Source organism: Elephantulus edwardii, unplaced genomic scaffold, assembly GCF_000299155.1.
Source record: "Elephantulus edwardii isolate Elephantulus edwardi_28Jun2011 unplaced genomic scaffold, EleEdw1.0 scaffold00004, whole genome shotgun sequence".
Lineage (NCBI taxonomy): Eukaryota > Metazoa > Chordata > Mammalia > Macroscelidea > Macroscelididae > Elephantulus > Elephantulus edwardii.
Window position 1 is genome coordinate 5,647,043 of NW_006399754.1, and position 14,054 is coordinate 5,661,096.

General features: G+C 39.9%; 1 pseudogene; it reads right to left on the reverse strand.

The window, feature by feature from the left end:
* Nucleotides 1-11,503: 11,503 nt before the first annotated feature.
* LOC102852135 lies at nt 11,504-11,926 on the reverse strand (annotated as a pseudogene).
* Nucleotides 11,927-14,054: the final 2,128 nt, after the last annotated feature.

Consider the following 14,054-nt stretch of genomic DNA (forward strand, 5'->3'; position numbering starts at 1 on the left):
GCAAGTGACTCGATGACACATAACAATAACAACAAGGAAAAAATACATAAAATTGAAAATTACTGATTTACACAAAATTTTTTAGGGTTACATTTTATAAGATTTAGAGTAATTTTGAGCCAAAATACTGAATATAAGAAAATCTAGGTATCTAACTATGTCTATTTTTCAACCTTTAGCAATCTCTCATGTGAATCAACATCAGTAACCTGTACTGCTGACAGCAGAGAAAGGTGGGAAATAGATGTAGATATAAAACAGTTATATGCACACCCATGCTGATTGCAGCACTAGTCACAGTAGCAGGGTGTTGGAAATAACCTGGATGCCTGGAGAAACTATGGTACATTTATATTATGCAACAATGGCAATTCGTGAAACAGACCATAACATGGGTGTATCTAGAGGACATTATGCTGAATTAAATGTATCAGTCACAAAAGGACAAATATTGTATAAAAATAGTATTATAAAAAGCTAAAGAGAGATTTACACACAGAGAGACTTGTAAATGTATGGTTACCAGGGAGAGAAAGGTGGGGGGAGCAAAAGATAATTAATAATAAATAGACGACTATTTATTAATGTGGGTGAAGGAAAAGATGATATGGTCTAAGTAGAGATCAATTACTGTGGGTATGGTAATTGAAATTATGGAACAAAATGTCCATGGATGATTTATTGAAAAAACAATATGCTTTGTAAACTTTCTTTCAAATGACGATGGAGGTGGGGGGGGAAGAGAGAGGTTAAAGTTAACAGAGCTTAGTCTATCCTTGACCATCTAGAGTTGCACCCATATCAAGGCTGGTGTCCAAATTAGAGGAGATCCACTGTGATGTTGCAGCGAGCCTCTTCTCAAGCACTCAGTGTGTGAACCCTGTGCAGACGGAAGGGCAGACATATGTCCATATTGCATGACGTGTAAGGAGATATGGAAGGGACTTAAGAAGTAATGAAATAACAAGGGATAAAAAGAATGAGATCTTGCAGACTGAAATTGAAAAGGACGTAATATTAAATCAGATAGTAGAGGTGAAGATGAGTTTTATTCATAAATAACTCTGCTTAACTCTTGGTCCGTTAAATATTTCAGATTGGTCCAAGATCTTCATTTCAACCATGTGGAGCCTTATTTCTAGGGAGAAATGAAATGCCACGTTCTATGTGATTCATTTATACATGAATTATGTTTCAATCAGTTCACAATTGTAGCTTATTGGAAAAAAAGCTGGTGAAATTACATGCTGTCTGACTGTGCACATTTTTAATCTTTTAGAATTATTCAGGATGAACTGTCATCAGTCATTTCTGATAGAGCTATCAATGAAAGGTAAGATGTGTTTGTGTATACACCCCCCCAGGAGACATGGGGTAGTTATATTAATAAAGAACTCCACCTGAATTCTAGCTCTGTGACATCATCCGTAAGGAGTTGTATACAAACCCACAGGCAGTGCTTTTCTGACAGTTAAGCCCAGCAGTGCCTCCAGGGGAGAGAGATGGCATATCTCCTCCAGTGGGATTTACAGCCTCAGAGAGCTGCTGCAGGGTCAGCTCTGAGTTGATTTTGATTCAATGAGAATGAGTTTGAGCTTTTTACCTTTTTTATAAACATTCGACCTTTTTCTAGGGGGGGGAAAAAGCAAATGCTGGTCTTTATGGTTCAACCAGTTGGCAGTTGTAGCTAATGGTGGGGGTGAGTCCGAAATCACATGGTGTCTGACTGTGTACATTTTTTTAATCTTTTAGAATTGTCAAGAGTGAAATAAAACCACCTTTCTCTGATAGAGACATCCATGAGAGGTGAGCGATATTCACGTATACACGTACACCCCAGAAAATAAGAGAGAGAATGGCAAGAGGGAAGGAAGAATAGAGGAATGGGGGAAACAGAGACTGAAAGGAAATGAGGTTATTGTTGCGGGCTTGCAAGGTGTATCCTCAAGAGCTTCCCTGACACCATCTTTTAAGTCTTCTCTCTGTAGACTCCTGTGTGTAACCCTCCTCTCTTTACATCTAATTGGGAAGAGCAGCGACATGTGGTAAAAGGGAGACTTTCTTACTTCTAGTCCCTTTGTAACCCTTGGTCACTACAGAAAGCTATTCACATGTATGTTTATGTCTACTGGAGCAGGCCAAGGAAGGGAGGGAACTGTATGTGAAAGCAAGGGAGCTAGCAGTACACAGGGAACGGAGGAGCCCTCCCAGGAAAGGATAAGTGACTAGAGCCTCAGTCTGTCCCCGACCACCCAGACCTCTGCCACCATCAGGACTGCTGTCCAGATGGAGAGACATACCCTGGATGTGTGGAGCCCATCCTGAGGAACACTGTTATGTGAACCCCATCCAAGGGGAAGGATAGACATTTATGGTACAGGACGGTTAAGGAGGTGTTTGAGGGACTTGAGACTGGTTCGATAGAAGAGACAGAAAGAAGGAGATCCTACATACTGAAGTAGAATATGAAGCCTCCAAAGTCCAGGAACTAGTTATATATGTAGGCCTTCTCTTGCTAGAATCCCCCTAAGTAGTTCGTGTTCTTTAGACAATAATCTTAGACTGGAGACTAAGGTGTGCCTGATCGAGGCCATGGTCTTCACCATTACATGCTATACATCAGAGAGCCAGACAGTGATAAGGATGACAGAAGAAGAATCAATGCCTTTGAGTTGTGGTGCTGGAGAAGAGTCTTGAACATACCATGGACCAGCAAGAGAACAAAGAAGTCTGTCTTGGAGAGGTTGAAACCCAATTTCTCCTTGAAGGCTAGAATTTTAAAGTTCCATCTCACATACTTTGGGCATGTGTCCAGGAGGAATCTGTCCTTGGAGAAGAACTCATGTTTGGAAGGGTGGAGAGATAGCACAGGAGAGAAAGACCTCAGATGAGTAGGATTGGCATGATAACTGGGGCTATGGGATTGGATGTGTCAGAGACAATGAGACTGGCTCAGGATAAGATAGGGTTCAGCGCTGTTGTATATAGGGTTGCTATGAGTTGCAGGCAACTTGATGGCACATAACAACAACAAAAACAATATTGCATTTGTGTTCATGAAGAATGCTGATAATTTTTTGGTGAGTTTTGTTTGGGTTTTATTTGGATTTTTTTTCTTGTTTCATCTTTATTGATTTTGATGTGAGGGTAATGCTAGTTTCCTAAAATGAATTTGAAGTAGTAGTTTCTATTTTCTTAGCGAGTCCTTTAAGAATTGTTAGTGAGTGTTCTATATGCAATAAAAAGAATTTTGATACATTATATTAGAATAATAGTTGTTTACTAGAGTCACTCTGTCCTGCTGCCACCCCCATGGGAGGTTCCTAAAGGAAGTACATTCAACTGAGAACCGAGCTAAACAAAGAGCACTGGGAGGCTCCTCTTCAAACTCCAGGGAGAATTTTCATCAACTAAGAGGCTGTGACACTAAGGATATTATAGCTAATGTCAGATGGATCTTAGCTGAAAGCAGGGAATTCCAGAGGAATGTCTGTGTTTCATTGACTATGCAAAGGAGTTTAACTGTGGGGATCACAACAAGCCATGGTGACTCTGAGAAGAATGGGAATCCCAGAACACTTGATTGTGCTCATGTGAAACTTAGAACAGCAGGTAGTTTTCATAACAGAGCAAGAAAACACTGCATGGTGCAAACTTGGGAACAGTGTACAACAGGGATGTGTCCTATCTCCATATATTTTCAATCTGTATGAGGAGCAGATTACCCAGGAGGTTGGGCTCTATGAGGAGAAGTGTGGCATCAGGATTAGAGGTAGACTCATCAACAATCTACGTTATGCAGATGACACAACCCTCCTTGCTGAAACTGAGGAGGACCTGAAGAGCTTGCTTGTGGAAGGTTAAGGACTGCAGCCTTCAAATGGATTGAAGCTCAACATCAAGAAAACAAAGATTCTCACCACTGGGCCAATTGGCAGCATCATGATAGATGGTGAAGAGATTGAACTTGTTGACTGCTTCAGTTTGCTTGCCTCTACAATCAACACTCTTGGTACCAGCAGCCAGGAAATTAAAAGACAAATCGCATTGGGAAAGTCTGCTGTCAGAGACCTCTCCAAAGTACTGAGGAGCAACGATGTCAATCTGGAGACCAAGGTGCTCCTGATCCAGGCCATGGCCTTTGCAATTACTTGCTATGCATCAGAGAGGTGGACAATGACTAGAGGTAATAGAAGGAGAGTTGATGCCTTTGAGGTTTGGTGCTGGGAAGACTATTGAATGTACCATAGACTGCTAGGAGAACAAACAAGTTTGTCCTTGAGAGGGTGAAGCCAGGCTGCTCCTTGGAGGCAAGGATTCTGAAGCTTTGTCCAACATGCTTTGGACATGTTGCAAGGTGGGATCTGTCCTTGGAGAGGGATGTCATGACTGGGAGGGTAGAGGGACAGTGCAGAAAAGGAAGACCCTTGATGAGATGGATTGATTCCGTCACTGGGATAATGGGGATAGGTGGTCAGAGACAATAAGGTTGGCAGGAGATAGAGCAGGGTTTAAGACTGTTGTACATAGGGTCGCTATGAGTCGGAAGAGACTCGACGGCGCATAACAAGAACAGTCTCTGTCACAGGATAGGACAGGGTTCAGATCTTTTGTTGCTATGAGTTGTACTCGACTCAACAGCATCTAACAACAACAACAACAGTCCTGTTTTACAACAGTGGCACCATGCAGTATTTGTCCTTTTGTGACTCAGATTCTTCACTCAGCATAATGTCCTCCAGGCTCACCCATTTTGAATAATATTGCATGAGTTCCTTCTTTTTCAATCCTGCGTAGTATTCCATTATGTGAATATACCACAGCTTCTCTCTCCATTCGTTTGTTGATGGGCACTTGGGTTGTTTCCAACTCCTTGCTATTGTGGACAAAGCCCCGATAAACATGGGTGTGCATGTACTTGTTCCAAAACAGACTTATTTGTTCCTTATCAGTCCATGGTATATTCAGTAATTTTTGTCAACTCCCTAAGTGAAAGACATCAATTCTTCTTTGACCATCTTTATTAATTGTCAAACTTTCACATGTACATAAAGCAACTTAAAATATCATGGTTTGAGTCATACAGTTTCTACACAAATGTAGTTTCCTGAAATTTCTTACCTACAAAGTACACTTTTATCTCTAAATGAATGAGAATCTTTTCATTCATGTTATCTGACATAATACTGATGGTCTTCTTTCAAGAGATGATTATTAAAGAACAAGAGCATTGTTTACCCTCTCTGTGCCCAACCCCCAAATATCTTCTTTTTAAAATTGTGATTTGAGGGAAAGTTTACAAAGCATATTAGTTTTTAATCAGCCATTCATGCACATTGTGTTTTATAACATTAATTACAATACCCACAATGTGCAATCACCCATATATAGTCTAGATGGCTTTTCCCTTCACCCATCCTAATAAAGGTTTATTTTTCCCCTCTCCTCTCCCTTTCTACCCTTTCTGAGTAACCATGCTAGAATGATTATGTGCAAACCTTTCCTGAGTTTTCTAGAATAGTGATCTTATGCAATATTTATCCTTTTGTGATTGGCTTGTTTCACTCAGTATAATGTCCTCTGGATCCGTTCATGCTATGTAGTGTTTAACAGAATTCTTCATTGTTATCAACAGTCCATGGTATTCCATGTGCAAACGTACCGTATTAGACAGTAAACGACAAATGCGGATGAGCGTTTGGAAATCTCAAACATTGGTCATGGGAATGTAAAATGGTGTGTCACTGGAGAAAGCAAGTTGGTGTTTCTTTAAGAAGTTGAAAGTAGAAGTATGATTTGGTCCAGCAATCCCACTACTCTAGGAAGAAGGATTGGCCTCTGAAAACCCTATGTACAACTAAGTATATACGCTAAAGAAATAAGAACTGCGACAGAAACTAATATATGCACCCTCATGTTTATTGCAGCATCATTCACACTAGTGAAGAGATGTAAATAACACAAGTGCCCATCGAGGGATGCATGGATTAAGAAACTATGTTATATTTCCCCCTCCCCCTTTATGCTTTGGAAACTGGACTCTGGCTGAGTTTGATGAGTGTGGATCACACAGCTCATTAATGAGAGAGAAACACTGAGACACAAGTTCATTCCCACGTTCCCCTTTGCTTCTCTGCCGTCTTGCTTTAGTTGATGATCCCAAATTTCCTATTTCCATAATGGCGAGTTAGACCTTTTACAGGCAAGGGAAGTGTTATTAAATAAATAATGTTGAGTGTCCTAGTCACATATTTACTTCTACATAAGAACATAAAAAAGGAATTTTGCAGGTTTTAGTAGAATCTATCTTGTTACAGTGCTTCTGAAGAATTCCCTTTAAATTGTATTTGTAAAGGGCTTTACTGTTTAAGTATACATGTTAGAGGAAATATACACTAAACATGGAAGCTGTGGAATTTTAAAAATTTCTACTTAATTTTGCAGTACCAAGACTAAGAAAATTGTGAATGCGGTTGTGTCATCCTTTTCATTCAGGTATGTGAGACTCTAGAAATGGACGTTAACTCAGTATCTGATAGGTTTTTTTTTAAAAGCAGGAAGGCATCTGGGAAAAGCCAAGGCCAAACAAAGAACTCTACCATATAAGTTAGTCAATAGAGGGCAAATTCAGGCTTCTGATCAGAGCCAAACACCTGCAGGAATGAGTTACTGATCCCAGGGCCAAAGACCATAGTCTCTGGATAGTTCAGAGTCAATTGGTGTGAGAGTGCTAGTGTAGCTCACAGGGAGTTGCACTGCTCACCCATTGATGGTGCCTCTTTTGCAGTGTGAATCCATTGGTGGCGTCACAGGAGAACGATGGTCAGTCTCCTCCTGTGGGTTTTACAGGCTTGGAAAACCTGCTGGAGGGTCAGCTATGAGTCTATATGAGTTTAAGTTTAGGCCACAAAAATTATGCTCTACATTCTTCTTTGCTAAATAGTGACTGGGATCTTAAAAGCTTGTAGTCAACCATCTATTGTGCAACTATTGGTGTCTCCCTGCCTACAATAAAGAGAAGTGAAGAAAATAAAAGATTCATGGAAACAATTAATGCACAGTCTTAATGAATCCTGAGAATCTCAACTTCCATGGCTCTGAGAGCAGAAGGAGCAGAGCTTTTAGATGATGTCTTCGCTCCTGCTGCTAATCACTCTACGTGGGACCACAGAAGACGGTCCTGGACAGAGCAAAAGAAAAATGTGAAACAATCTCAAATCTGTAAAAATCGCCAGGCTTGCTGTCTGACAGAAACTGTTCGTGCCAATGAAGCTAGGGCTGTTAGTTACTCTTCAAGCCTGGAACAAAATTCACTTCTTGGTTTGTCTGTTGGCAAAAAAAAAAAGACAGGCCTATAAGGTGAACACATGTGAGATACTCACTGCTTAGAACAACCAACTGTAGAAGAAGAATAGCAAAAGCTCAGAAGGCAAGAATGGGTAAAATGGCTTAGTGGATGTGAGAATCATAGTGAGGAAGTGGGAAGAATCTACTTACATTGCGTGTATTGTAATTAATGTCATAAAGCAAAATGTATGTGAATGCATAAATAGAAAACCAATTTGTTTAATAAATGTTCACTTAAATCGCAATGAAAAAGAAAATAATACACACCCAACTACACTGTCAATATGTTGCCAAATAATCAAAGTGCCTTTTTTAACATAACAAAATTTTATTGTCACTTAAAAAATCTGAATATGGACATTTGCAAAGAAATGACAGTTCCCACCTCCTCAAGCAGGACCATAGAGGGCTGTCCTGTGGCGTGATATTTGTATGCGTGATTGTTTTTGTGGTTTGCTGTTTGAGGTGCCACATCTATTCATCAGCTTGCTTAATCTGAGGAGTGATTTGCCGTTGCTGTTTATTTTACAGCTTAGGTGTAAATTATTTGTTTGTTCTTATAGTGTTTGCTCGTATCAGTACAGCACTTGTCTGTCAGTTTGCTGTACCTGGTGGATGGCTGTGTTACTGGGAGCTATGCCATCAATGTTTCAAATGCCAGTAGGATCACCCATAGTGGACAGATTTCAGCAGAGCTCCCAGGTTAAGACAGACTCAGAAGCAGAATTAGTCATCCAGTTCTGAAGTATCAGTGCTTTGAAAACCTTGTAAACAATAGAGGAACACAGGTAGCTATGGTATTAGAGGTAGAGGCCAAATGAGAAGTCTCTACAAATTAGAAGAAACAGCTGCAAACATCCTCTAATGACTGGAACATGGAATGTATGAAGTACGCATATAGGAAAATCAGAAGTTGTTGAAAATGAAATGGAACACTTTTAGACATACATTCTAGGCATCAGTGAGTTGAGACAGACTGAAATTGGCCACTTTGAATCAGATAATCAAATGATATACTATGCCAGGAATAAATAGTTGAAAAACAATGGAACTGCATTCATAGTTAAAAAGACTCATGAAGTCCAATGCTGTGACAGGATATTATTCATATACATACAAGGAAGTCTTGTTAATACAATTGTTATTCAAATATAAGTGCCAACAACTAAAGCCAAAGAGGAGGAAATTGAGGAATTTTACCAACTTTTGTGGTCTGACATTGATCTAACATCAACTAAGATGCATTAATAATAATTGACAACTAGAATGCAAAAGTTGAAAACAAAACAGAAGGAATGGTCGTCTTCAGAAATTAATGGACTTGAAGACAGAAATGAGGCTGGAGATTGAATGATTGCATTTTGTATATTCAATGATTTATTCATTACAGAAATCTTATTTAAGACACACCGATGGTGACTCTACACATGGACTTCACCAGAATAAATCAGACTACATCTGTGGAAGGAATCATTAGAGAAGCTCAGTGTCAGCGGAAGAAACCAGGCCACGTTCTGACGTTAGGACAGAATTACTCATGCACAAGGTTCAACTGAAGTGGAAAAAAAATGAAAACACACAGGAACCAGAATACAACCTTGGGAATATTCCACTTGAATTTAAAAATCCTCTCTAGAATGGGTTTGTCGTATTGAACATTAATGATCGAAGATCAGATGAGTTGTGGGATGACATCAAAGAAATCATCCATGAAGAGAACAAAAGGTTGTTACAGAGGAGGAAGAACAGACCAGAATGGATGTCAGAAGAGACTCTGAAAATAACACTAGAGTGTCGAGAAACCAAAACAAAATGATGCAGAAGTAAAAGATGAACAAAAGATTTCAAAGGACGGCTTGAGAAGACAGGAAAAGTATCATAATGGAATGTGAAAAGAGCTGGACATTTAGAATAAAAAGGGAAGAACACATTCAGCATTTCTCAAGTAGAAAAAGCTGAAAAAAATTTCAAGCCACAAGTTGCAATACTGAGAAATGCTATGAGAAAAATCTTGAATGATCCAGGAAGCATAAAAAGAAGATGAAGAGAAAACTCAGAGTCACTGTACAAAAATTTATCATCAATGAAATATTACGCGAAGTAGCATAAGATACAGAGCCAGTGGTAATGAGGGAAGAAGTTCAAGCTGTAATGGAGGCATTGGTGAAAAATAAGGCCCCGTGAATTGATAGAAGATCAATTAACATGTTTCAAGCAACAGACCCAGCTTTGAATATGCTCAGCAGTTTACGCCAGAAAATTTGGAGGACTGCTACCTGGCCAAGTGCTTGGAAGAGATCAATATTTGTTCCCATTCCCAAGAAAGGTGATCCAACAGAATGTGGAAATTACCAAACAATATAACTAACATTATGTGCAAGCAAAATAATTGCTGAAGGTCATCCAAAAGTGACTAGAACAGTTCATTGACAGAGAACTTCCAGAAGTTCAAGATGAGTTCAGAAGAGGCCACGGCATCAGGGGTATCATTACTGATGGCAGAGGGACCCTGACTGAAATCAGAGAACATAAAAAGAATGTCTGTTTATGTTTTATTGACTATGCAAAGGCAGAAGAAATGGATTTGTGGATCATAACAAATTATAGCTAACATTGAGAAGAAAGGGAATCCCAGAAGACTTAATTATGCTTGTATGAAATCTGGACCTAGACCAAGAAGCTGTTGTGTGAATGAAGCAAGGGTACACTCCATGGTTTAAAATCTAGAAAGGTGTGTGTCAGGGTTTTATCCTTTCATCATACCTATGCAGTCTGTATGCTGAGCACCACATTTGAGAAGCTGGACTTCAATGAAGAAGAATGTGGCATCAGTATCGGAGGAAGACTCGTCAACAACAGCACTATGCAGATGACACAACCTTGCTCGCTGAAAACAAGGAGGACTTGAAGTGCCTGCTGCAGAAGGTCAGGAACTACATCCTTTAACTTGGGTTCTATCTCAACATCAAGGAGACACAAATCCACATCACCGTGCCAACAGGCAACATAGAGAAAAGATTGACGTTTTCTACAAATTCATCTTACTTGGATCCACAATCAACACCCTTGCTACCAGCAATCAGGAGGTCAGGAGACGTATTACATTGCAAATGTCTGCTGTCAGGGACCTCTCCAAAGCCTTAAAGAGCAATAATGTCAGTTTGAAGATTAAGATGCACCTGATTCAAACCATGTTGGTGTTTTTTTTTCAATCACCTGCTAAGCATCTCAGAACTAAACAGTTAATAAGGATGACAGAAGAAGAATTGATGCCTTTGAGTTATGGTGTTAGAGGAGAGTACTGAAGAACAAACAGGTATGTTTTGGAGAAGGTGCATCCAGAGTGCTCCTTGGAGGCAAGGATGGCAAAGCTTTGTCCCACATAGTTTGGTCATGTTGTTAGGAGAAGCTTTTGTTTGGAGAGGGACATCATGCGTGGAAAGGTGGAGAGCCAGCAAAAGAGAGAAGACCTTCAGTGAGATCAATTGATGCAGTTAGAACCAAAGTGGGTTCAACTATGTCAGGGATGATAAGGATGGTGTAAGACAGGTGGGAGTTCATATCTGCTGTTCACAGCCTCACTGTGAGTTGTACATGACTCAGTAGCACCTAACAAAAATAACAATTGTCATTTATTAAACATTCTTCATGATAGTAAAAGCAATGAAGCTTTTGTTAAATCCCTGCAATTGTTTTACTGAACCCCCTTTAGATCTAAAATTATGACCTTAATTATTATAACATTTTACTTGAACTTCTATACAATAGATTTCATACTATGATATAGATTCACATAATTGTGTCCTTTCTTATTGATAATATTTTTAAATTCTTTATAAAAATACAAAAAGTACTTGGAAAGCAAATGGATTAAATTAAAAAGTATTAATTTTCTTGAAGAATATATTTAAAATATTGGGGAGAAAGGCTCAGGGGATACTTTAAAGTCAAGTTACGTAAAACATTATGAAATTGAATGCCTTCCATTTCCCTACCACTGTGCTAGATGCATCTCTAAATGTGTAATTACATCCTTTTGGAAAATCTCACTGATAAACCATATTACAGGTGAAAGTCGTGGTTGGTTTCTTTTTTTTTTTTTAGTGATTAATAGAAGATTTACTTAAGCAATAATACACAGTCATCTCTGTTACACTTAATATGAGATGTTAAATAGTCGTTCCCATTTTCCTTCCTGGATATGGTTTTCTTTTCTATCTCTCTCGTTTTTGAAAACATAGTACCAGAAGAAGAGGGGCCCAAGGCCAAACACAGCTCCTATGAGAGATAGCTTGGGAGGGGGCCTGAAATTGGGATACACATTTGCTGATCTTGCATATGCCCAACGAGTCAAGGCAGGATCTTCGATGATCGTCTTTTGGTTGGGGTCATTGAGCTGAAGCAGATACTCCCGTTTAAACCGGGATCTAATGGCCAGCCGCTCGGTTTGAGCCCGCTGGGTCTCTGGAGAGATGTCATATTCGGCTGGATTGAGGGTAGCAGGTAGAGTGGCCAGGCGCGATGTCTTGTACTTGGGGAACCACCGAAAGTCGTGTTTTAAAGGCTTCCATTTGGCCATACTTTCACCTAGTTTGTAAATGGAGACATAATATTTTAATTCTGCTTTCAAGTTCCCTCAAGGAGTTTTTAGTCTACTATGTCTATTATTCAACCGAATTTAAAACCTAGGACATTGTTTTTTAATTTAGTTTGTTTATTTTTCATTTCAATGAACATCTACAGAGATTTTGGAATTCCATTCATTCATTGTTGCACCCTTCTCCCCGCACAAACCCCTCTGCCCCCTTTGCTCCTCTCCTTGAAAAGCAAAACTCCCTCATTGGTACACAATCCCCCTACACCTCCCCAAACCCCACCCTTTACCCCCAAATATAATCCACTCTGCAACCCTCATTGCGTACTCCTACGATAAAAATAATGCCCTAAAATATAATACTTTTAGACTATTCTCTCCCCCATAGACTTCAATGCCATAAACATATTTCATCCAGTTTTTCTCAGTCTTACCCCCACCGCAATGCCAGCCTCATTCTACAACAGTGGCACCACATAGCATTTCCCTATGCGCATCCAGAAACTTCCCTAACAGGGTAAAAAGGGAAGCCGCAGACTGGGAAAAAGTTTTTGGTAATGACATGTCAGATAAAACCCAGGACATTTTGAAACTCCATGAGCGCCGTACATTCCTTCATAATCATGCATTCCCATTGACTCTCACCACCCAAAAGCCAATGGGAATGCTTGATTATGGAGGACTACGGAATGATGGAGCTCATGGAGTTTAAACCATTCCTTGGGTTTTTATTCTCGGTTGGAAATTGAGGAAGCAGCAGAATGTGGCTCTCGGGCCAGGTTTTAATTGTTTTTGGTCAAACATTTTTCTAAGTGACATAGCACTGCTCTGTCCATTTGCTGTCCAGAGGTAATTAATGGTTGCTGTGATGTTAAACACTGTGACACTGATGTGTCAAATGTGGTAATGGTTACCCATGGTGGACAGTTTTTGGTGGAGCTCCCCAATTAAAACAAGTTTGGAAGCAGGAGTGGCATCCATTTCTGAAATAGCTAGCCTTCAGAAATCTTATGAACTTAGAGAAATGATGAAAGTTATACAAGTGTTCAGGTCTTTCATTCATAGGGTCGCTATGAGTCGTCTATGACTCAAAGGCACTTAAGAACAACAATAACATCTATTATAAAAAGGCATTATGGCACACCCATGTTTACTGCAGCTTTATTCACAATAGCAAAGAGTTAGAAGCAACCCCAGTTCCCATCAACAAACGAATGGACAGAGAAGCTGTGGTATATTCACAGAATGGAATACTACGCTGCATTAAAAGCAAGGAACTCATGAAATATTATACAAAATGGGTGACCCTGGAAGACATTATGCTGAGTGAAATATCTTAGTAACAAAAGGACAAATACTACATAGTGCCACTGTTGTAAAGCAGCACTGAAATGGGGTTGGGGGGAAAGAGGGGATGAATAATGTACACTGCATTGAAACAGATGAAGGAGAGAACTGTTTAGGAGAAATATATGACTAGGTATTATTGTCATGACAAGAATCCATAGTGAAAGCTGCACAGTGGAGTGGACGGGGACATAGGTGGGTTGTATAACAATGAAAGGTTTGGGTTGTTGGGCTTATTTTTTACTTTTCAAAGAGAAGAGTGAACTGGGGGGAGGGGTGGGCAGGGAGAAAAGTGCAACAATGAATGAATGGAAATCCAAAGTCTCTATAAACTTTCATTAAAATTAAAAAAAAAGACATTATGGTTGTTGCTGTTGTTATTATGTGCTGTCGAGTCGTTTGCGACTCATAGCGACTCTATGTACAACAGCCCCAAACCCTGCTCTATACTGTGCCAATTGCACTGCCTCTGACACACCCATCCTGATTACCCCAGTCACTGAATCAATCCACCTCATAGAGGGTCTTCCCCTCCTGTGCTGTCCCTACACCCTCCCAAGCATGATGTCCTCTCCAAGGACTGGTCCCTCCTTACAACATGTCCAAAGTATGTCAGATGAAGCCCCAGAATCCTTGCCTCCAAGGAGTAGCCTGGTTTAACCCTCTTCAGGATGAATCTGTTTGTTTTCTTGGCAGTCCATGGTACATTCAACACTCTTCCCCAGCACCACAGCTTAAAGGCATTGATTCTCCTTCTATCATCCCT